General features: G+C 45.3%; 2 long non-coding RNA genes across 2 annotated transcripts in view; both read left to right on the top strand.

Annotated features, from left to right (window-relative positions):
- The window catches only part of LOC146425265 (uncharacterized), a 43059-nt gene extending 31649 nt beyond the window's left edge, over nucleotides 1-11410 (top strand). Inside the window, exons 3-5 of the long non-coding RNA XR_014846848.1 lie at nucleotides 2549-4121; nucleotides 8361-8474; nucleotides 10548-11410. This is a non-coding gene — a long non-coding RNA (uncharacterized LOC146425265). The remainder of the gene's footprint in view (nucleotides 1-2548; nucleotides 4122-8360; nucleotides 8475-10547) is intronic.
- An 8787-nt stretch (nucleotides 11411-20197) lies between these two features.
- LOC146425264 (uncharacterized) lies at nucleotides 20198-21874 on the top strand. Its single transcript, XR_014846739.1, has 2 exons — nucleotides 20198-20400; nucleotides 21434-21874. It is a non-coding gene; the product is annotated as an uncharacterized LOC146425264 (long non-coding RNA).
- The last annotated feature ends 818 nt before the right edge of the window (nucleotides 21875-22692 follow it).

The following is a 22692-nucleotide window of genomic DNA, read 5'->3' as shown; positions in this document are numbered from 1 at the left end:
TGGGTTGATTATTAGAGGCTCCAATCAGGAGATTGATGCCCAAAGCCAGCCTAATTAGCGGGAGTCTATTGGAGAGGAAGCCGAGCCTGCTGCTCCAGCACTGCCAAATGAAATTAAGGCCCAATTATTGATAAATGAAGAGTGGTTTGTGCTGGAGCCTGGCCTGGAGTCGAGGAAATGCATCTGTCACTTGGCCTGCCCAGGAGTCACTCATGTGTGACACTGCATCCTGTGCATTGCTGCTGCAGCTGGAGCTCTGGGTGCTGTGTGACTCCAGACGGGAATGGGGAATGCAGGGAGTTATCCCAATTTATTCACAGGGAAAGGATTTGGGATCCTTAGCCACTCACATGCTTTGCCAGTTCTCAATTCCTGATTTATTCCCAGGGAAAGCACTTGGGTTCCTTAGCTGTTCCCACACCTTCAATTAGATGTTCAGATGGGATTTTGGGAGGGAATTCCTGGCTGGGCTGGAATTCCCAGAGAAGCTGTGGCTGCCCCTGGATCCCTAGCAGTGTCCAAAGCCAGGTTGGACATTGGGGTTTGGAACAATGGGGTGGAATGAAACAATCCCTAAAATCCCTTCCATCCTAAAACATTCCAAATAGCCAAGGCCAAGCTCTTGGCTCCAGAGGTCCCAAAATACCCCTGAGGATCTGGGATCACACCTTGGGAATGCCTTTTCTCAGCAAGCACCTGGGAGAGAACACTCTTGGGAACAATCTGTCACAGGTGTCACCACTTCCTGAGGACCCTGTGGCTTTTCATACCCAAACATTTTTGGAAATCCGCCCCAATTTTTAAGTAGGGCAGGAAATGTCTGTTCAGCGAGAGCTGCAGATCCTTCGAGTCAAGTTTCCAAAGGCACCGGGATGATTCCTGGTCCTCAATCCTGTTTTATGCCTGGATCCTGACTTTTCATGGGGTTTTTCCATTAGGTTTTTCCATTAGTTTTTTCCATGGGGTTTTTTCATAGGTTTGTCCTGCTCACCACTGACCACAGCACCTCTCACTGCTGAATGAGGCTGGAATTCTGCTGGGTTTCTCCTCTTGGAAATTTGGATTTCCCTTGGATTTGCCACATCCAAAAAATCCAATTCATTCCTCACTCTCCATCAAGACACTGCTAGAATTTCCCACCTTAGATTTAAGGCATTCCCATCTGAATATCAATTCAATCCTTTCTGGAACACATTTCTCCTCCTGAAATTCCATGGCTCCTTCTCCCCCTGGAGCAGCACCATCTCAGCTACATTTCCAATATTAAAAACAACACTGAAAATGCACTTCCAGCTCCTCATCCTAACTCGATTTGGGGCCACCAGGAGAATCCAGCTGCCAGCTGGAGATCTGCTGGCTGTTCCTGCTCCATGATTTGTGTGGATTTGATCTGGTTTTATCACCTTTGGGTTCCTCTCAATAGCAAGGGAAGCAAGGAGATCCCTTAAGGGGATCTTTCATGGAATAAAAAGGGGGAAAATATCTCAAAGGAAACCTTGCAGAATCTCATGCCTCTGACTGCATGAAATGAGCTGCAAATGTTGTCCTTTCAACACAAGCTCAAGGCCCTTTCGATGAAGAAATCCCTTTCAAGCCATTGTTGCTTTGGATTTGTGGTTTACCTTGGGTTCTCTAACAAAGTAAATTAATAAATGAAGGGGTAGCAGAGTTGTTTCTATAGCAATCCCCATGGAAACATCAAAAATGCCACAAACACTCAGCCTTCAGCTCCTGCGAGAGCAGAGCTTGGGGTAAAATGCAGATTTAACCAAATTCCTGGGGTAAAACACAGCCGTGGCTCCTGGATTTAACCCAATTCCTGGTGCCCTTGGATGGCCATAGATCCCCAAAATGAAATCACATCACACATTCCTTTGGGAATTGTTTTTGGAAGTTGCTGGAGTTGCTCCTCCTTCCAAAGAAGGAGGAATCAACCAGACCAAATTGACCACAGCTTGGAATAAAAAGCCACCTGGTGAAACACTATTTGTGCCTTAAATCCTAGATTTTTCCCTGAAATGAATCTTGCTTTGAAACTTGAGGCTTTCAGAGACACTCGGAATTCCTGGCTGGAATGCTGGCACAGCATTCCCGGAGAAGTCATTTTTGGAAGTGTCCAATGCCAGGCTGGACACTTTTGTGACACCCTGGGACAGTGCAAGGTGATTTTTGAGAGGCTGAAGTGAGAGGCCAAGCCCTGGAGAGCAGCCACATTCCAGGGCTCAGCATCCATCCAATTCCAGGATGGAATTGGCTCCCAGTCAGGCCTCCCAATTTAATATTTTTACAGCTGTTTTATTAATAACACACACACAGAGAGCATCCAGCCAGCATTTGTTGGAGACACCTCAGGAAAAACCAAGGATGTAAATAACAGATGGAGGAGGAGAAATCTCCCAAACAGGCACTGAGATATCCCCATCTAAATAGCCAGATTGGAGATAAACACTGGGGAGAGGAGGGGAGAGGAGAGGAGAGGAGAGGAGAGGAGAGGGCAGTGGTAGACTCTTCCAGATCAATTCCAACCTCAATCCCTATGATTCCAAAGGATTCCATTCTGGCAGCAACCCCAGAGGATCCCAGGACAGCAGGAATTCCAGTGGAGATAACTCGGATAAAAAAGCAGGAAGGCTGCAGAGCTCTGCTCGCTGACGTCTCGACACAATAAATTCAACAATTATTATTGTGTTGCCCTTTTCCCCGAAAGGCTACAGGAGATTTGTAGGAGCATTTAACCCACGTCAATCCCCCACTCTTTAAGGCAAAACGAGGTGCTAAATGGAGCCATAAATATCCTGAGTATTCAGGGTATCATGCCTTTTCTCCCTCCACTGGCTGCAATTATGCTTTATTCTAGCATAGATCTGGGGAAGCAGGTGATGAAAAACCTCCAAAAATTTGGAAATTTTTGGAGGGAAATGGGAGTTCCAAGGGGTTCCATGGAAGTGGGAATAAAAGAAAAGGGGGCCTGAAGTCGAATTGGCTTCTGCTCATCCAATCCCAACGGGAGCTGAAAATTCACCTGCGGCTTCTCTTCCTCCTTTCCCAAACTGACCTTAAATCCCTAATTCTGAGTTCAAACTGAATTTAAATCCCCAATTTCAGGTTCAAACCAACTCCTTTTAGGATTCCTGCCCAAATCCTCCGAATTTAACTGCACTTTCTACCAGGGTAAGCTGCTGAAAAAGCTGTTTTTTCCCAAAGTTTTGAAGTTTGCTTTCCCCCCAGCCAGAGGAATTATTCCAACTAGAATTCCAGGTGTTCTTGTTTTTTCCTCCAAACTCACAGATATGAAAAATCAGAAGGAAAATACTCTGTTTCAATCCCCTTTGAATTCCATATTCTCCAACCTGTGGCCAAACAGCACCAAATCAGGGATAAAATTTGGGATTTGACTCTGGAAAAAAGGAAAAAGCAGCTGAAGCTGAGCTGCTGTTTGCCTATGAATATAGATGACTTTTTTTTCCGTGGCAAATAAACAAATGCATAAAGATGCATTATTTCATAAGCATAAAACACCCTGCTGCAGCTCTAGTGCTTTTCATTTGTTTTTATGATTACTCGTCATTAATTAGCATCAAAAGGAGATTATCGACATAGCTAAACCTCGAGATTTTAGCAGCAATGATGTCTCTGCTTTATCTTTCTATTAAGGTGGGAAGAAATGAAATGATCCTTTTTTTATTTCATTTTTTTGGAACTGAAATCCCCCAAAAAATAGGGATCTTCCTGACTTTTATCCATTTCTCTGTGCTTGGGAAATGAGTGGAAATGTTGGAATTAACTGATTAAAGTCCTGCTAGCAGAAAAAAATCATCATTATTTACCTCAGTCCAGTCGGTAACAAACCAAATAAATAGCTAAATAAATGTTATTAAATAACATTTCCTTGTCTGTCAAGCGTAGCTAAAGCAGGACAAGACCATAAAAAGTTCCTTTTTCTGCTTACTGCCTGCTTTCCCCTTTTTTTTTGTGATCTACACAGAGCATAAATCACATTTTGTGTGAAGCGCACATCCTAATAAATGCTTTTTATTGATTTTTGATTGCGTGATGGCAGGAATTGAATAAAACTCCTGGGGCAGCTTGGGAGGAGAAAATGGGATCAGCATCTTTCAAAGGTAAAGATGCACATGCAGAGGGGGATTTTGGATGATTTTGGGGTAGATTTTGGGGTAGATTTTGGAGATAACACCTGCCAAATAACCCCTGGGATCGGGAATAATTCATCCAATCTTTGTGCCCAGCAAGATGGGAATTCATGGATTTCACTCTGCACTTCACCCCAAAAATCCCCCGTAAAACCCACATTGTTTCCCCCCTGGCTGAGCTGGAAAATGTGTTCCTACTCCAGGTAATGCGGTGCTCATTACACAATTAACCTCGAGTGCTTCACAATGCATTAATTGCTGCTTGATTTCAACATTTCCAACCCAACTCTGGGACAAATTGTGAGTGGAGAACCGAATTCCTGGGAATGGAGAAACTGGGGATTCCTTGGTCAAGGGGATGAGAAATTCAGTGAAACCCCGAGTGTGGATTTTGGGATGCACAAAGCACAGAATCATTTAGGCTCAAAACCACGTCTTCCAGCTCAGGAGATCCTGCGATTCCGTGACTTCCTGATATTATTTCCAAAATATCCCTCAATTCCCGGCTGTAATCCTGGCCATTTCGAGGTCAGCAGCGAATTTTCCATTCAGCAGGGAGAGCATTTTGCCCGAGGTGCCTGCAGATGTTGCCAGAGATGCCCCAAGGCCCTGCAGATCACCAGGAGTGCCTCCAACTGCCTTCCTCCCCCTCTTCTTTCTGCCTCGCTGCCCCTCAGAGCCGCGAAATTCCCGGGAATTCTCCCCATCCCGACTTTCTAGAAGGGAGGGATTAATCAGGAGTGGAGGGCTGCAAATATTTGCCTGTTGCCATGGCGACGGGAAGCCCACACACACAATAAATACCTTTTTTTCCCATCGTCTAATCGCCGAGCCGCGGCTCGGGCGGGGCCGGCAGGAGAACAAACACCGTTAATTAAGGGATTTCTCAACCCCGGGAGGAGGAGGAGGAGGTGGCAAACGAGGAACGGAGAGCAGGTTTGGGCCGGGAAACTTCACCAACTCTTAATTAGCTCACCCGAATCTCCTTCCAAAAATAAAACCTCTGACAAGTGTTCCAAGCAACCCACCAGGCACACGTTGGAGTACAAATAGAAAGGCATGGCTGGGAAGTGTCAGAGGCATTGCTTGGAAGGAGGAAAAGTGAGATTTCGGGTGTCGTTCGTGAAATGCAGAGCGGGATGAGGATTGAGTGACACTGGGAATTTTCCCTGGGATTTCCAGCCAGGGAATCAATCAGATTTCCATGGAAATATAACCTCCAATAATCCCTCCTGGCTTTGCAAACACCTCTGCCCAGGAGGGCATTTCCTGCCTGCTCTGGAAGCACCCACACCCAAAGGGACTTTTGGACTTTTGCCCGGAAGTTTTTAGAGTTGCTTTGCTTTCCAAAGGCCAGAAGGACCCAGAGGATTGCAGGGATAAAACTGCTGCTGTGACTGCTGTGGGTGACAAGGATTTATCATCAAGGGATTTTCTCATGACCACCAAGGGAATCATGGAATAAACCATAGGTGAATCCCAGTCAGGATTCTTGAGGAGCTTCAAGCTCAAGGACAACTTTCCCTCATCCCAGAGTCCTTGGACACTTGAGGGAAACCACAGGCTCTCCATGGATCTCCTCCACTCCTGGCAGGTCGATTCTTTCCCACTGATTCCAGGGGAAATCTGGAAGTGTTGCCCAGCTGAGTGATGTGGATTTGGTTCCCATGACAAGCTCATTATGGGGCATAATTGCGACGCAATCTCCTGGTAAACACTGGGTTAAAGCCCCTGGAAGATGCTTGTTCCTCTCGTTATTAATTAGCACGTGTCCACTCCGCCAGATCCAGAGCCCAAACTTCATTTGTTATGTTCAGCCAAATGCATGAGTAGCTTTGGAGTAATTATTTTCCAACATCATCTAATACCTCTCTGCACATCAATTAAAAATCCTCTTAACAAGGAACTGCATTTTGTTGGAGATCAAATGCCTCGTCCAAAGCTGTATCAATCATGTAGAGCTAATTAGTGGGTCTGCTTTATATCATTTGTTTTACTTTATTATTCTATTATACACTTCCTAATGAAACCAATTGAACAATTTTGAAATCTTTGTTCAATTAATTGAAGGCTTAAAGGCCAGCTCCCTTTTTTGGGGGGGCTTTAAAAAGCAGGGATGCAAAGGGAAATAAAATTCCCTGCATGTTTTATATCTATTTCTTTTCTGGGCTAAGTGCTGCACAGCTGCTTTTAAGGTTTTTTTTTTAAGCACTATTTTTATGTCACTTGCAAATAACTCCTGGCTCAGCAGCCCCTGGAAGGCAGGTGATGGGAAAGGGCTGGAACAGCAGGAAAAGGATTTCTGGGAGTTGATCCCGAGCCCAGAGCTGCCACATTCCCAAAATTATCGCTGCTGGACACTGAAGTTTCCCAATCTGGTTACAAAAAGGAGCTTTGGAGATGATGCTGGGGGATAAATCAATATTTTCCATGGGGAAAAGCAGCTTTGAATTGGAAAAAGAGTGGATTCAGGATGATTGGAAAGATGGGATGAGGTTGATCAAAAGCTGCTTTGAGAAGGGTGGCTGGGTTGTGTCACCTCCTGCCATCCGGGGGACACTTTGGGGTTTGGAATGAAAGGGGAGAAAAGGGGAAAAAGGGCAATCAGGGGGGACTTTGTGGCTCCAAATTCCCCATCATTTCCAGGCCACAAATGTCCCAAAGCACATCCCATCCCAGCTCCTCTCGTGCTGGTGGAGGAGCAGGAAATCTGAGCAGCTCCTGTGCAGCCACAGGCAGCTAAATCAAACTGACAAAGCAGCAGATGCCGAGGGGCTGCGGGCAAATGCCTCCTTCGGGTGGACAAGGAGGGGAAAAATGAGAGTGACTTTCATGTTCTAGAAGCAGTGGAGCGGAGGGGAATTCAGATTTTAGACCTCGCAAAATCTGGGGGTCCAGCTGAGTTTGTACTGCTTGGGAAATTGAAAAAAAATGTTCCTTGGATTTAAAGGTGCAGAAATCCACCAGGAGCCATCCTTGCATCCCTTTTGGATCCAGAAAATGCCTGGGAGTTTCTGGATTTCCTAGGAGCAAACAGGGAATTCAGGCTCTCTGTTTTATCCTCCAGCTGTTGTGGAGATCCCTCATCTTTGGGACCTTCTGAGTTTGAGAAGGGAGAAAATCACAGGGAAAAGTCACAGGGAAAAAATCCCAACAATTAGTGAAGTGCTGATTTGGAATATTGGGAAGAAAATGCATCCCTGTCCTCACTTTTTTTTTTTAAGGGACAACAACTTGACAATTAATCTGGACAAAAGTCCTCCTCCCATTCCCCAGCCTGAGATCTCCTTCCCCTCAGCCCCAACAGCCATCTGGGAATTAATCTGGAAATTAATTAATTAAAGGGAGAATATTTTGGCCATCCAATCCTGTCGGCCCCATTATTTAATTTATTTCCACATAGCCCAGGCAGATGCAGGCGAAAGCTCGAGAGGCAGCGAGGACATTGTTCAGCTCTGCTCCTCTAAAGAGCCAATTATTTCCCCTTCAAGTCCTTTTGGTTCTTCCAGGGGCTGCCCGAGTAGTTGGAGGGATAAAAGTGGGAGCTTTTTATCTGGAGGATTCGAGTGCCGGGCAGAGCAAAGCCTCATGGAGAGGGTTGGCTTCTTTTCCTCCTTCATGCATTATTCTGCGATGGGATTATTAAACATTGGTGAATGGAGAATTTTGAATTTGCTGTGTTGACAGCTGATTAATTTTGCTTTTTTTTTAAGGGAAAAAAACAAAAAAACAATCAAACTCGCTCATCATCAAAAATATGAATTAAATCTTTGAAGGGAAATTCCAAGGAAAGGCACAATGGTTGCTGTTTTCCCTAAGGCTTCTTTCTGAGCCTCTGGTACATCCATCCCCATCCCATTAGAAATAATCGAAAAGAATGACAGCAGGAATCCCAATAACAGCCAGAATTTGGGAATGTGGTTTATTTAGCAGTGATATCCCAATCCACAGTGTTTCGGAATGGCTTGCATTCAGTTTCACTCTCAGAAAATCAAGTTATTCCCAATTTGTGTCACTTGAATTCCAAGTTTCTGCAATGGCCTAACATAGCTAATTGATTATAAATTCCTACCTTTTCCCAATTCCTATTAACTTCCCCACATATCTTATTGGACAAAGTCTGGAATCATTGGATTCCTGGATTGCTTTGGCTTTAAACACAAATCCCACAAGGCAGGAATTCCTTCAGCAATGCCCTTGCTTTTCCAGCTCTGCATTCCCCACCGGAAAAACCCCAACATCTCCACGCTGACTCTGCACGAATTAACGATCTCCATCCATCCAGGAGAGAATTCCTGCCACACACACCTGGCCCTGGGACAGGTAAGGAAAATAATTGCTGCTCCTTTCCCTCCCTGCTTCCAGCTGCTAATAAAGATGCATGGCTGGGCAGCTTCCAGCTGTTAACGCTTTCTGCTTCACTTGCCAGCCAGGAAAAATCCCATTTTTGTGGTGAGAGAGATGATTGAAATTAAGGATTTTCTCATTCCATCCCATCCATGAGCAGGGAAATCTTTCACCATCCCAGGTTGCTCCAAACTTCACCAGGAATCACCCAGGGAAATGCAACATTCCATAAAAATACTTTTGTTCTCGTGGAATGAGGAGTTGGTGGAGTTGGGTCAGAGAGATGATTGAAATTAAGGATTTTCTCATTCCACCTCAACCATGGGCAGGGAAATCTTTCACAATTCCAGGTCACACCAAGGAAAGATTCCCAGGGAAAAATACTCAGCTGTGGGAAAGAAGAAAAAGCCTGCAGCACCTTCCAGCTCTTCCCATGGATTTGGGAATCCGAGGGATTAGGGGTTTTAGCTGTAAACCCAGCTCAGGCTGCTCCCAGCAGCACTTCAAACTCCTAATTTCCCAAAATCTCCGCATTACCCGGTCAAGATCTTCGAGCGAGCGGCAGATTTTCCCCCAGACTGTTAATCCTACATTTCATCCTTTGCTGGGCTTTTTTTTTTTAAGAGGTGGAGAAATGTAATCCTAATTTAATCCTGACTTGAATTGAGGGGGGGGAAGCCGGAGTGGGAAGATCTGGGGTGCAGTAGGAAAGAAATTCCTGGAAATTCCCATTGAATTCCCGAGGACCCCAAAGCCCTGCTGGGTGGGAAAAGGATGGGAAAAGCCCCAGGAATTAGAGGCACAATGGTGGATTTTTCCAAGGAAGCTGGGAGTGGAAAACTTGAGTGGAAAACTCAGTGAAGCTCAGATTTAAGTGGTGCTGAAGAGTTCTGGGTTTGGGAAGAAAATAGGAACAACCCAGGGAATCTCACATCCCAAAAAACAAGTGGAGAGAGGAACTCAGAGATCTCTCAGCCTCCAACCCTCTTAGTGGAGCTGGGATTTAGGGATTAGTGGGATAAATCACCTCACTTCCCCCGAAGATTCGCCGGGGCTAAGCCGTGATAATGATGAACAATCCTTTTTATTAACAGCCCTAAAAATAGCCAACCTTACATAAATCGGGAGTGCCACGTGCCACCTCCTGCCCCCATCCCGTGGGCACAGCTCTGGGATGGGACATCCTGGAAAATGTCAGATTGGGGTCAGAGTTTTCCCCTGGGGAGCTTTCCCACCCCATAATGTGGGATTTGGGGGCAAAAAATTTTGGGATTTTGCTGTTCCTGTTCCCTCACAGTGTAACAATGATCACTCAAACACACCAGTGGTTATTTCCTCTTTTTTTTCCATGAGTTTTAAGTGACACAAAACACCCCAGGATCCCTGTTTGTCTGCAGCCAGCTCTGATTCCTTGGAGATCACCTGAGCACCTCCTTTTCTGTGGGATTTGGCATTCCAGGGAATCAAACCTGGAATAAAATGGAGAATTCTGTCACTGCTGAGAGAAAAACACAGAGAACTCTGAGCTCTGAGTGCCTCTGGGAATCAACCCTGGAATAAAACTGGAATTCTGTCATTCCTGGGAGAAAAGACACAGAGAACTCTGAGCTCTGAGTGCTTAAATCAGCCCAGAAATGCTGCTTCACCCCCAAAATCCACACCCCGGATTTTCCCCGAGTCTTTCCCTCTCTCCCCACCTTCCAAGGCCGAATTAGCGGCGCAATCAGGAGCTTCTCCAAGCTGTCGAGTGCATTTTGTGGATGATTAATTGGCAGAGCTCTGGCCAAGCCCTGGGTCCTGCTAAAGGCCATGCCCTTGACTTGCACCTGCCATTGATTGCTGGAAATGGATGTCTTCACTTCTCCCTGCTTTTCCTCCTGTTTTGTTTTTTCTGTGCAGCTGTTCAACTGCTGGAAGGAAATTTGATTTTTCTTGAACTTTTTCTCTCAGCTCAGGAGGCTGTAATGAGTGGAGTTCTCTGCCTCAGTTACAGAAGCGGGATTTGGGGATCTTTAGGATAACTTGACATGATTTTTGTTCCCTGTGCAGGAGCTGGGATGTACCTGAGCTTTCTGAGGTGCCAGAGTGGGATTTGTCTGAAGGGTGAGTGCAGCAGGAAGAGGGAAAAACCAAAATAAAGTGGGATTTTGCTGTTGGAAGCAGTGGAGGGGTGAAGGAAAAGAATTTTTTACCTTTGCTGTTGAATTTTTTTTGGCAAAAAAGGGGTGAATGCACTGGCAGGTAATTCCAGGTTATTTAGTGTTATAGGAATTCACTAATGGGGGGAAATCTGGAAATCAGGAAAAGCCCTCAGGGAAATGAAAAGAATGGATTCCCAGAGATCCTGGTGGAAATGTAAGCTCTGAGCAAGATGTCCCTGGATTTGAGGATTCTGAGGTGACCCTTGTGGAGCAAACTCCACCCCTTGCTCACACGTGGGACAAAGCAGGAGGACAAATCCCAAGCCCATTCCCGGTGATCCTTTAAAAACCAATCCCCGCCTGCAAAGCAACATCTGCCGCACTCCATCCAGGTGTTTTATGTCCCTGTCATTAATTGGAGGGGACATTATGTCATCATCCATCACCAGGGAAAGTTGGCTAAAGTGCCACTTCTCTGCGGGGCTGTCATTAATCAGCTGTGCCAGGAGCTGGGTGACACCTTGGGATGTTTTCCTTCTCCTTTTCGGGTGCTTTGGAACTGATGGCTTGGAAATTTCTCACTGGGGTGGGAGGGATTTTTAAGGATCATTTCATGGCAGGGACATTTTCTACTGGCTAGGTTATCCAGCCTGCAACACTTCCATCCCGAAATTCCACGTGGGAAGGGCGTGGGGAAAACCTCCCCAAACTGATGGAGAACTGTGAGTTGAACTAATTGAGTGTGACAGGGAAAAAAAAAAAAAAAAAAAAAAAAAAAAGCAGCGCCAAGTCTTGACTGGATTTGCTTGCCGGGAATGACACGAAGTCAAGTATCTTATTAAGTTCAAGAGAATTACATTTTCCATGCTCCAGCGAGAGGCGTAGACCCTTTGGAAAATCATAATGAACGGCTTTCTGCCGCCCTCATTTACATCCCTTTGATAAATGGCTGTAACCAGATTAGGGAGATAAAATAACCAGTCTATTAATTACAATGATTATTATTTAATAGAAAATGGGATTGCTGGCGGCTGGCGAAAAGGGAGGCTTAGCAATGCATTATATGGATGTGGTGGTTTATCTTGGGGAGGAAGATAAGTGTCCATCGAAAGAATATGTTCATTACCTGCCCAAGATTTATAAGTCTAATTGAGTGTAATCTTTTCCAACTCCTCGCCTTGTTCGGTGGGCTGGCGCTTTAATTAAGCTGCGCAAATTCCGGCAAAGTTATCGAGTTTGGTGCGGAAATCACAGGGGGCGCTGAGTTCAAACAGCTTTTCTTTCCCGGCTCGGATTTGTCCGCAGCGAGCGGCAAACCGGAGCAGGAAGGGGAAGAAGGACCGGGAGGGCATCCGGTGTCCCTCGCTAGCTGCCGGTGGGACAGGGAATGAAAGATAAATGCTGCCATCTGCGCCCGCACATGGCACGGCGGCAGGGGAGGCGAAATGCTAAGTAGAGCACGATACGTGTCTGGCGGAGTCACCTAGGCAGAAAATGAGCTGCGGCCATCCCGCGCCTCCCTCGGGATCAGCAGTGCCACCTCCCCCCGGTGCCACCTCCCCCGTGCCACCCCCAAGCCCTTTCCCTCCCTCCGTCCCGGAGCTGTTGTCGCCTTTGCCGGTGTCTCACATCTCCCGTTCGCACCCGCAGCATCCATCAGCATCATCATCAGCATCCGGAATTCCTCCTGGCATCTGTCAGGTCACTCTTTGCTTCTTTTTTTTTATTGGGCAGAACATCCTCCCTGCCGAGCTGGTTTATCCGGGAAGGAATCTGGGGTTATTTGGGGCTGCTGCTCCTCTCGGCCAGAATTCCAGGTTGGCATCGTGGATTGGGAATTCCCCTGGATCAGAGCTCCATCCCCACCCCAAACCCAGCACTGTCAGTCTTATCTACCTGCTGGAATTCCTCAGGAATGGCAATGAGTTCTCCCTAGGTTATTTACTGCTCTGCCATTTATTTATTCCATGTAATCCATTTATTCCATTTATTCAATGAGAACACCACCCAGCCCATCACAGAACAAGCTCAGAGCGGAGTTTACGTTGCTTTGTTATTAATTGTAATTAATTGTAATTAATTCCCTCTCTCCAGCACTCACCTCCTTGCTTTTGGATGAGGATGATGATGGCAGGATGGGGCTCTGATTCTTTTGAGCCTGAAAAAATACATTTTGTTCATAATTTCCACAGAAATTATATCTCTGGGTTTTCCCTTCCATCCTCATTCCCACATATGTGGAGGAGACAATCAGGATAAACTGGAAAATCACTTGAGAAACAGCAGGACTGAATGAGAACGAAGTGAATATAATTTAATGTGATTTAATGTGATTTAATGGGTTCTGCAGGGCTTGTCCTGAACCCCTGTAATTGGACATCCTCTATTATGGATCAGACAGGTAGCCCTGACCCCCTAAACCCATTTTACACCCAACTTCCAACCCCAGAAATTCCTTCCAGGAATTGCCACAAGAAATTGAGTGTGGTTAATAATAAACCAGGCAGCACGGAAAGAACAGATTGCAGTGTGAATTGCTGTCTTTCCCCAGATTCGAGGGGCTGGGGGGACTTTTTTGGGTTTGGCACCGTCGTTTTTAGCCGAGAGATCCCAGCTGGGCCTAAGTGTGTGTGGGGAGCTATTTTCCTCCTTGTCTGTGCATCCTTTGGGATACTTTTGGAGATAACAACATGGAGTCACACAGAGAAAATCCTGGGAAAAATAGCTTTATCCGTGTCCTGCTGCTGTGGCTAGGAGGGTTTGTCTGTTAGGAATTTGAGAGACCCCAAAAATGGAGGAGCTAATGGGAGCAATGGTGAAATAGAAATGACCCACATGAAAAATAAAGATAAAATTGGATCTCTCGTTCCCAGCTGTCCGGCTTGGAGAAAGGTGGGGATCACATCCATTGATTCGTGTTTTCTATCGGAAAAATTCCACCCAAATTGGGATATTTCTGATTTCCCAGGTGAGGAGATGAATCAAAATGGCCAAATGCATCAAACTTCCCAGTGGGATTGCAGGAAAAACCCTTCCAAAGACCCTGAAATCCAACCATTCCCAGCACCATTGGGAAGTCTAAAATATTTGATTCTAATTCCTACCTGAGCTCCACATCTGGAAATCAGGAAGCTTTGTGATCCTTGACTTTGGGAAGGATCAAAAAAAAATGGAAAACAGGGAAAGGCAAGTAAAAATCATTCCCATTTCCTTGTTAAAATGAGGAGGAGAAAAAAGGAAAACCAGGTGCTTTCAAATTTTCCAACTAAATGACAAAATGCAGGAGCATTTCATCGTCTGAGTTTCGGAATAAAAGGCAGATAATTAGGAAGTTGGGAGTCGATTAATTTCCCAAATTTACTCAGGCACGAAGCACTGAGCTTGGGTGATATTTGCTTACCTCGTCATTATGCAAAAATATATTAGCTAATTATTTTGACTAATGCAATTAAGATATGCCTATTTAGCATAAACCCCCACAATAGAAACGTTCCAGTCAGCAGTTGCCTGGTTGCACTCGTGGGCAGTGGGGAGGGAAAAAACCTCTGACTGCGAACGGGGATTTTGCTCGACTTCCTGGCATGATCCAAATCTCCGTGTCCAAAATCCCTCTTCTAGTGGAGACTGAGGGCCTCTGAGGGCTTCTGGTGGCCTCCTGGGGCTTCCAGCAACTTCCAGGGGCTTCTGGCAGCCTCCAACACCTTCCAACAGCCTCCCAACACCTTCCAGCACCTTCCAGCAGCCTCCAACCCCCAGCTGAACCAGCCAGGTCACCCATCTGTTACCCAACCACAGCCCCCATCTGTGGCTGGAGCAGCTGACTGCAAGGTCCCTCCTGACCCAAACCCTTCTGTGGAGTGGCTGTGCCATCCCTGGAAGCACTCCAGGCCAGGCTGGATGTGGCCCTGGGTCACCTCAATGTCCCTTCCAGTCTAAAGCTGATTCCACACTTGCAGGACCAGGAGTTCTTCCACTGCCACCTCCTCCATCCTCACCGAAACGCAGAGTGAGGATTTCCCTGAGCCGAGGCCTAGTTGGAAAGCTCTTTTTCTGGATTCTTTTTCCCATCTTGCACATCCCCAGTCCCTGCTGACTCCACATTCTCCGACAGGAGCTGCCAGACGGGTTGGAGAAAAAAGGAGGATTAGAAACTCCTCGTTTCCATCCCGCCGCGATGCTCTTAGGGAAATCTCTCCAGTAATTCCCTGGGGATTTGTTATCCAGAGCAAAAGGCTGGAGGATCAGGAGGGGAAAGCAGTGATATCCACACTTGGCTCCCAGCGTGGGGAAATAATCTCCTTAAGTGTGGCTGATCCTGTCCTGCATGGCCTGAGTAGTGCTTACACCTGGGAGTAAGGTGTGTGTAACACCCCGGGGACACCAGGTGGTGTCACCTCAGCCTGGCTCCTTTTGACACCCTAAAATCTCTTATTTTATCAAAATCATCCAGTCCAACTCGACAGGTTGAACTCTGCTTCACCTCCTGGCTGTGAGCTGAAAATTCCTGAGCATTCCAGGCTGCTTTGCTCCTCCCAGAGTTTCCCAAACCATGGAAAACTGTTTTTGAGAAAAGCAGAGTTGAAGGGATTAGGGAATGGTGGGATTTCCTCCCTGGCAGCTCCAAAACTCTTTTCCCCCCCAGAAAATCCAAAGAGCAGATCTAAAAATGGGAATTTTCTGGTGGCTTCAGGATCTTCCCACTCCTCACCTAGATTCCCATCTTATCCGCATTTTGGGAACTTTTGGTGATACCAAATTTTAAAAAGTCTGTAAGATCACCCGGATTTTGGAAACTTTTGGTGATACCAAAATTTAAAAAGTCTCCTCCCTGATGAGGTGCTGCCTTTAGCAGGCTAATTATTAAGAAAGAACCTAACAATGAAGAAATCGCCTCATTATTAAGATCACCACTTCCTCCTTGTCCATTTCCTTTTCCTTGTGAAAAAGGTTCAGTAAAAAAACCAAGGAAAAGCAAACTTTTCAGCTGCGCCTTGCTGGGAAAACTGTAAAGGCTGAAGCTCCAAAGAACACTCAGAAAGCAAGGAAGGAGCTAAAGGAATTTGGGGTTTGGGAGACCTGTTTTCATTAGGGTTGCCATCGCAATTTTGCCTAATTAGTCTCCAATAATTAATGCTGTGATGGAATCAGACAAAATGCCGGTGAGGAAGCCCCATGGAAGCCATCCGTCTTTGGATAGTAATGATTATGTTCTTTTTTATTATTAAAGATCCCATTAGAAAGAATTTATGATTTTTCCCCTTTGCGGGGGGAAATCATCAACATTCGGGTTTCGGTGCCGAGCAGCCTCCGATCCGTAATTAGGCACAGTTAAAAAGAGATTTTGCCTGAATGGCTTTTGGGGGAACATTACATCCAAATTACAACCCAACCGATTTATTTCCAGGGAAAATAAATAACTCCAATCCCGTTTGCTCTGAGAAAACATTTCGATTTGGGGATGAAGGGGCTGGAAATCCACTGGGGAAATCCAGAAAGGTGAATCTCGAGTTCCACGTGGAAAATACAAAAAAACACAAATAAAATTTTGTTTCCAGAGCCATTTCACACCAATTTCACTCTTTGCTCATTGGGAGTTGATGAATTCCAACAATCCAAATTTTATGCCATAGGATCCTCCACGGATCTGGAAAACAATGCTGTTTAATGTGGGAATTCAGCTTTTCATTCCCAACCCACGGAAATGCAGCTTCGTTTGGGAAAGATGGAGCTTTTCCCATCCCCAATCAAATGGAGTTGGTGATTTGCATGCACCTTTGGAGTCCAAATCAAACATTTAATTAAAATGATGAGAAGGCATGATAGGCTTTTGGTCTGAGGCAAAATGGATGCACGGCCCTGAAATTTGGAACAAACGGGGAAAAAAATTGCTAAAGGCATGGTTGGGAGTGATAAGAAATGCCAAGACTATGCATTACATGGGATGGAAATAGAAAATATCCTTGAAAAAAAAACTGTTGTGGGAAGGGCTGGATTGGATTACAGCTTTATGGATAAAATCCCTGCACCCAATGCTGTCCAGGGGGTTAGGAAATGGGAATTTCTCCTAGATTCTCTTGGATTTCTCTCAGCTGGGAATTTCTGGGAAAATGGCTTTTGTCAACCTTGGTGCACCAACTTTGCCTTTCAGACCTTAAAGTGCAGAAGTGAGGAATGGGAGGCTGGTGTGGCCAAGAGCAAAAAAACCAAGAATTTCTGTAGAAAAATTGAGATTCTTTTCCCCCAAGACCAAATCACCCCTTGAATTTTTAGCCCCAGAGCTTTGCGCTTTGAGGTTTCCTGTTTGATGCCAGTAAAGTAAACAAAGGAGGGGTTTTCAACCTCGTTTAATCTTAATTAAGTTGAAATTCTGAGGTTTAATTGCTCCTCTTCACTCGGGATGTTTTCATCCTGGAGATCCCGGAGATGTCCACAAGGTGGCGCTGCTAGCTCTGCTATCCCGGGAGAAACCGGGGCTAAACGGGGGGAGGCACTCGGGATAAACGGGAGGAAATCGGGATAAACGGGGGAAACTGCCACATCCCCCATCCAGACCCTCTGAAATTGCAATGAAATCGATGGCAGATGGCTTTTAAAAAAACCCTAGAAAAGCAATTATCAGAGGGGAAGGCTTTGGAACGTGGCCTTTGAAATCCAACTTTGTTTAGCATTTTTAGCAGCTGAAATCATTCTCGGAGCATCTGATGAGAGCTCTGAGTGCTTCCTTCCCTCCTCTCTCTCGCCAAGCCAGCCGTCGGAAGGCACGGCGAGTTCCGTGGTGGAATTTTTCATCGGGGAAATGGTGGGATGAGGGGATTTGAACCCCGAAATTCCCGGCTGGATGGACTTTTTGAAAAGCTCTGTGGTTTTTCAGAGGGTGGGAGAATTGTACTCCATGATTCTTCAAACATGGAATAACGGAATTACACAGCACTGATCCCAATCCCAGCTTTCCCAAAGGCACTTCCGTGAGATCTTGGGAAGTACAGGACAAATTTGAGCCCCAAAAATAGCCTTTAAAATATGGGTTTATCAGCCTCTCCCAGCTTTCTGTGGCCGGGAAGGTTTTCCAAAGGGTTTGCAATGCCTGGATCTGTTCTGTATGGAGTGAACAGAATAGTTTGGAATTCATAAAATTATGGTATAGATAGAGATAATTAGGTGTTTATAACGTTATAAATATTATGAAGTTCTATATCATCAAATGACAGGCATTACAAAATTCTATTTATTGTGACATTCTATTTATATCTGTTATAAAGTTTTATCTCTGGCATTATATATACATTATAAAATTATCTATACGATGGCTATATAGCACTGGGATAAAGGAGGCATTTAGAAATGAATAGTATGAGGAATCAATTTTGAAAAACGCAGTGGTGGGAGCGAAAAACCTCTGCCTGTAATGATTCTCCTCCGAGGCAGGCGACGAGATGAGGTGCGAATAATCATTCCCTGCTTCCCACAAACCCATTGGTTCTGCAGGTGCTGCGATGACTCGCGAGGAGCTCCCGGATGGGTATTGCAGGAATTCGGGAGCTAATGAGGCTCTAACAGCTTTCCCTTATTCCTCTGGAGTTCTGGGCTGCCTGGATGCCCCCAGGAAGGGAGCTGGGAGCTGTGGGATCACAGATCAATCGACACGGCAAATCAATTCTTTCCTCACCCAAAGCCCTGGGAAAAGCAGGATGGAATGTTCTGGAATGACATCCCCGTTCCCAGCCACTTTTCCTGCTCGGGCAGCAGGCTGGGCAGTCACTGAAAAGATCCCATTCCGTTCCATGCCTGGAAAATACTGGAAAAAACCCCAGAAATAAGATGCAGGATTTGTCCAGGGCTGGCCGAGGTGCCCACGTGGCTCTCGGTGCCAGCTCTGCCCAGCTCCACGTGTTTCCCATCTATCCCTTCTGCTGAATATCGCCGCGATCTTCCCTGGCATCCAAACCGCTCGCGATTCTTCTCCTCCCACTTCACACCTTCTGCTCCTGCAGCAGATGAATTGGGAAGCTTCTCCTTCCCCGGCACCCGCATATGCTCGGCCAGGAAGTGTTTGTTGCTTTGAGTGGGGATGTGACAGAAAAAAAAAAAAAAAAAGAATAAAACCACCCTCCCAACTCTTTTGGCCCCGCGGGGTCCAAATCCGAAATTCCTGCAGGCAAACATTCCCGGGATATCCCAAATCCAAAATCCCTGCAGGCAAACATTCCCAGGATATCCCAAATCCAAAATCCCTGCAGGAAAATATTCCCGGGATAAGAATTCCCGGGTTTTTATGGGATTCCTCTGGAATCCCAGAAAATACCTCAGCCTGGACGGGACTTTTATTCCTGTGTTTGGTTAGGATTCCCACAAATGTGGGAATTGGAAATTGACAATTTCCTGCAAGGCCTGATGAGTTTAGGAGTTCCACTTCCATAAAACACATCCGGATGGTGGAATTCCACATCCTTTATCCAAGCAGAATTCCAGGATGTTTCCATCACACCATTGAATCCAGGGAAGCTGAGGATCAATTCCCATCCCCCGGCACCTCGGGGGTGCTGAGGGAGAAGCAGCAAATCCGATTTTCCCTAAAAATCACCGCTTTTCTGCCATTCCCGATTCCCACATCCCATTTTTCCCTGTCTCACACCCATCCTCCCCCGGCAGGTATCGCTGTCGAACTCATCGCCTTCCCAACATGCCACAAAAGCCTAAAAACTCACCGAGAGACTAATTACTGCAGGAAATCGCAGCTCCCGGAGCTGGAGATGACAGCCAGGCTGCTCCGGGCAGCTCTGCCGGGAGCTGCTGTCACCCCTTGTCCTGCTCGGGGCTTCGATCCCGCGGGATGAGCCGGGCGGGGATCGGGAATGCCGGCAGCACCACCTAAACCCGGCCGAAAACACTTCCAATTAACAGCTGAGATCCCTGCAGGTCAAAGCTGCCATCCCTGCTTTCTGCTTCCCAGAAATAATCGGAATTTCGGGGTAAAAATGGGGGGAAATTAAGGCTGTCAGCCGAAAATCCTCGGACTGGGAGGTCCCGTCCTTCCCAAAAATAATGGGAATTTCTGGGTAAAAATGGGGTGAAATGAAGGCTACAAATAATCCCCACATCAGGAGGTTTTGTGTGAAAGGAAATGTTGAGAGGTTGGTTCATCTGGGAGCTCAGGTGAGGCTGAGGAATCAACTCGCATTTACCTGGGTGTGGGGAAAAAATGGATAATCTTTATCATGATCACCTTTATCATTTCTATTGGGATAATTCAAATTTCCCTGGGCTTGGGAAATAATTCCCCTGAATTTTGGAGGAATTCCTCCAAAAAGCCATTTTGCCCAGCAGAATTAACCCACTAGAGCACATTGTTTGGAGCTGAGTCATTCCATGAGGAGGAAAACATTCCTGAGGGGGAAAACATCTTCACTCCCCTTGGAGCTGCAGGAGGAGTGGAAAAGCTTTAAATTCCCATGGTCTGAAATGGGGGAATTTTACCAAAATGCCCTTTTTTCCATTGACATTAAAATGTGGTAAGCAGAGAAACAACCTTGAACTTCCTTTTTTTCCTTTTCCTTTTCCTTTTCCTTTCCTTTTCCAGTTAGTGAGCTCATCTTGATATGAATAAAAATAATAAATAAATAATAATAAATGATAAATAACAAATCATTATTAAAAACTACCAATTTTTTCAGGCTCTTCCCATCATCGGTGCCCAGAAGGAGTTGGAGCAGCACAGGAGGTGGATATAAACCACACAAAAATGAAAGGGAAAAGTTTGAAAAGTGTGAAAAAATAAACAAATATTTCCTGGTGGTTCATTTAAGGGGAAAAAATGTCATTTTTCCCAGGGAATGGTTGTGTTTCGGAGCAGAAGAGAGGGCCTGGGGAGCAAAATACCTGTTAGGAAGGGAGGAAAAGTCCTGCAGTGAGTTTTGCTGGCTGCATTTTTGGCAGGAAGCTGCAGTTGGAGATTTCCCTTGGAGTTAATGACACAGTATTAGTAACACTCCACTGCTTCCCAGAGCTCCTGCTTCTTCGGGAATTGGGGAAATTGGGGGAAAAAATCAGGAAAACAGAAACCTTCAGAAAAATCCAAATACTGAAAACATTTCATGGAGACTCCTGGATATTTCAGTTTAACAACATCAACTTAGAAATGAGGTGGTTTGGCCATTAAATGTTATTTTGCACAAGACGAAATGCAATCTGGGAAATGAAGTGGAAAGGTATTTTTTTCCTTTCGCTGGAGAAGCCTTTCAGAATTCCCTAAACTTCTGGGGGGAAATGTATTAAATGCTCTGGAAGTTCTGTGTGTGCTGTCAAGCCTTTGGAATTCAGGGAATAACTCAGATTTAGGGGAACACAGGGCAGGAGCTCAAATTGGGCACTCAGGAAATCCATGGAAGGTGATTTTTGGTGTCTGGGAAGCTCCACAACCTCCTACTCCTGCATTTTCAGTTGAATTTCTCAATCCGGAGTTTTCCCAAATGGGACATTCCAAGGGAAAAACACTTGGAGTTAGAACTGAGGCAATCCAGGAGACAAAGGGGATTAATGGGATAATCCGGGAGGTTGGAGGCAATTCCTGCCCATGTATATAAAATCCCAATAATATCCTGAAGTTAATTGTGCCCTAATTAATCAATGATCAAGTCGTATTAAAGGGGGATAATGGAGCTCCTTATTCCCACCTGCATTCCCATCCAAGCTGCAGGAGGCACCTGAAGCATTTCGGGATGAATTTCGGGATGAATTCCATCGGGTGTACAAGCGGGGGAACGATTTATTTTAATTAAATTAACATTCATGTTTCAGATTTATGGGGGAACAAAAAAACCCGGGAAATGTCATTTTCCTGCGAAAGTTATCCCGAGCCATTGCCGGCGCGGCTCCGCAGCGCCACCTCGTGGCGTCCCGCGGGAAACGCAACAGCGCAGCGCGGGACCTTCGATAAATAAAAATATTAATGAATTTAACGAGTCACGTTTAATGAGTCTTTCATCACGGGACGATCGAAGTGCTCAGGTAGGAATGGGGGAAATCCTTTCCCGAGGTGCTTCGCCACGATTCCAAGGCAGGACGAGTGGACAAAAGCAGAAACAGGTAGGTTTTGTATTAAAAACTATTTATTTCCATCTGTAATTCTGTGTTTTACATCCCTCCAAACACAGGAGTAGGGAATGAGGAGAGGAAATGTATTGTCACCACATGCCATTGATGAATGCAGCTCTGGGAATATCCTGGATTATGCTGTGAGAGTGAACACAAACCCCATGCCTCTCAGAAAATAAGGTTTTCTAGACAATTCCCAGTTTTCTGTTTGGAAAAGAAATTCTATTTTAGCAGGAAATTCACTTGGGATGAACATCCAAACATGCCAAGGCAGAAAAGAACCACCCCACTGTGTCCAAGGAACAGCAATTAGGCTAGGATTTAAGTTTTAATGGGATTTGTGTAATTAAAAATGCAGTAAATTTAACTTTACAAAGAGATTAATTATGGCAATTAAACACTTAGCAAGTTTTCCTGGGAATTTAGAGAATGCAATGGATATGGTGCTGATCAATGCCTGATTTACCAACATTAATTTGGTAAATTTTCTTGGAAATGTGCCCTAAGTAGTAAAAAAATTCCAATTAAGATGGGAAAATTAACATTTGCAATAAATATTCCCTTACTGAAACCAGAGAGAGGAAAAACATCCAATAAAAGGAGGAAGGAATAACATTGAAATCCCAGCTTGCCTGGGAAACAAGGTCAGGAATTTCTCATATTGAAAATTTTGGAATTTGGTGGAAGTTCATGGAACAATGATTTTAAAATCTGTTTCCTCTGCTCTGATTTTGGAGGGAAATGGGAATTACACAGGTGAAGTTAATCCTGTCCAAGAAACAGGTGAATCCTGTCACAAACAGGTGAAGTTAATCCTGTCCAAGAATTATCTGCATTTTGTGGGAATAACAATAATACAAAACAAATCAAATTTTACTTGCATTTGACATCTGAAACTCTCAGCAGAGTTGGGAAGTTTCAATGGAACAAAAAGAGCCACAATCCTTGGAAAAAACAAAATT

Source organism: Lichenostomus cassidix, chromosome Z (genome assembly GCF_008360975.1).
Source record: "Lichenostomus cassidix isolate B80296 chromosome Z, HeHo_3.0, whole genome shotgun sequence".
Taxonomy (NCBI): domain Eukaryota; kingdom Metazoa; phylum Chordata; class Aves; order Passeriformes; family Meliphagidae; genus Lichenostomus; species Lichenostomus cassidix.
Note: the sequence above shows the minus strand (reverse complement) of the source record. Positions and strands in the feature narration are given on the sequence as shown.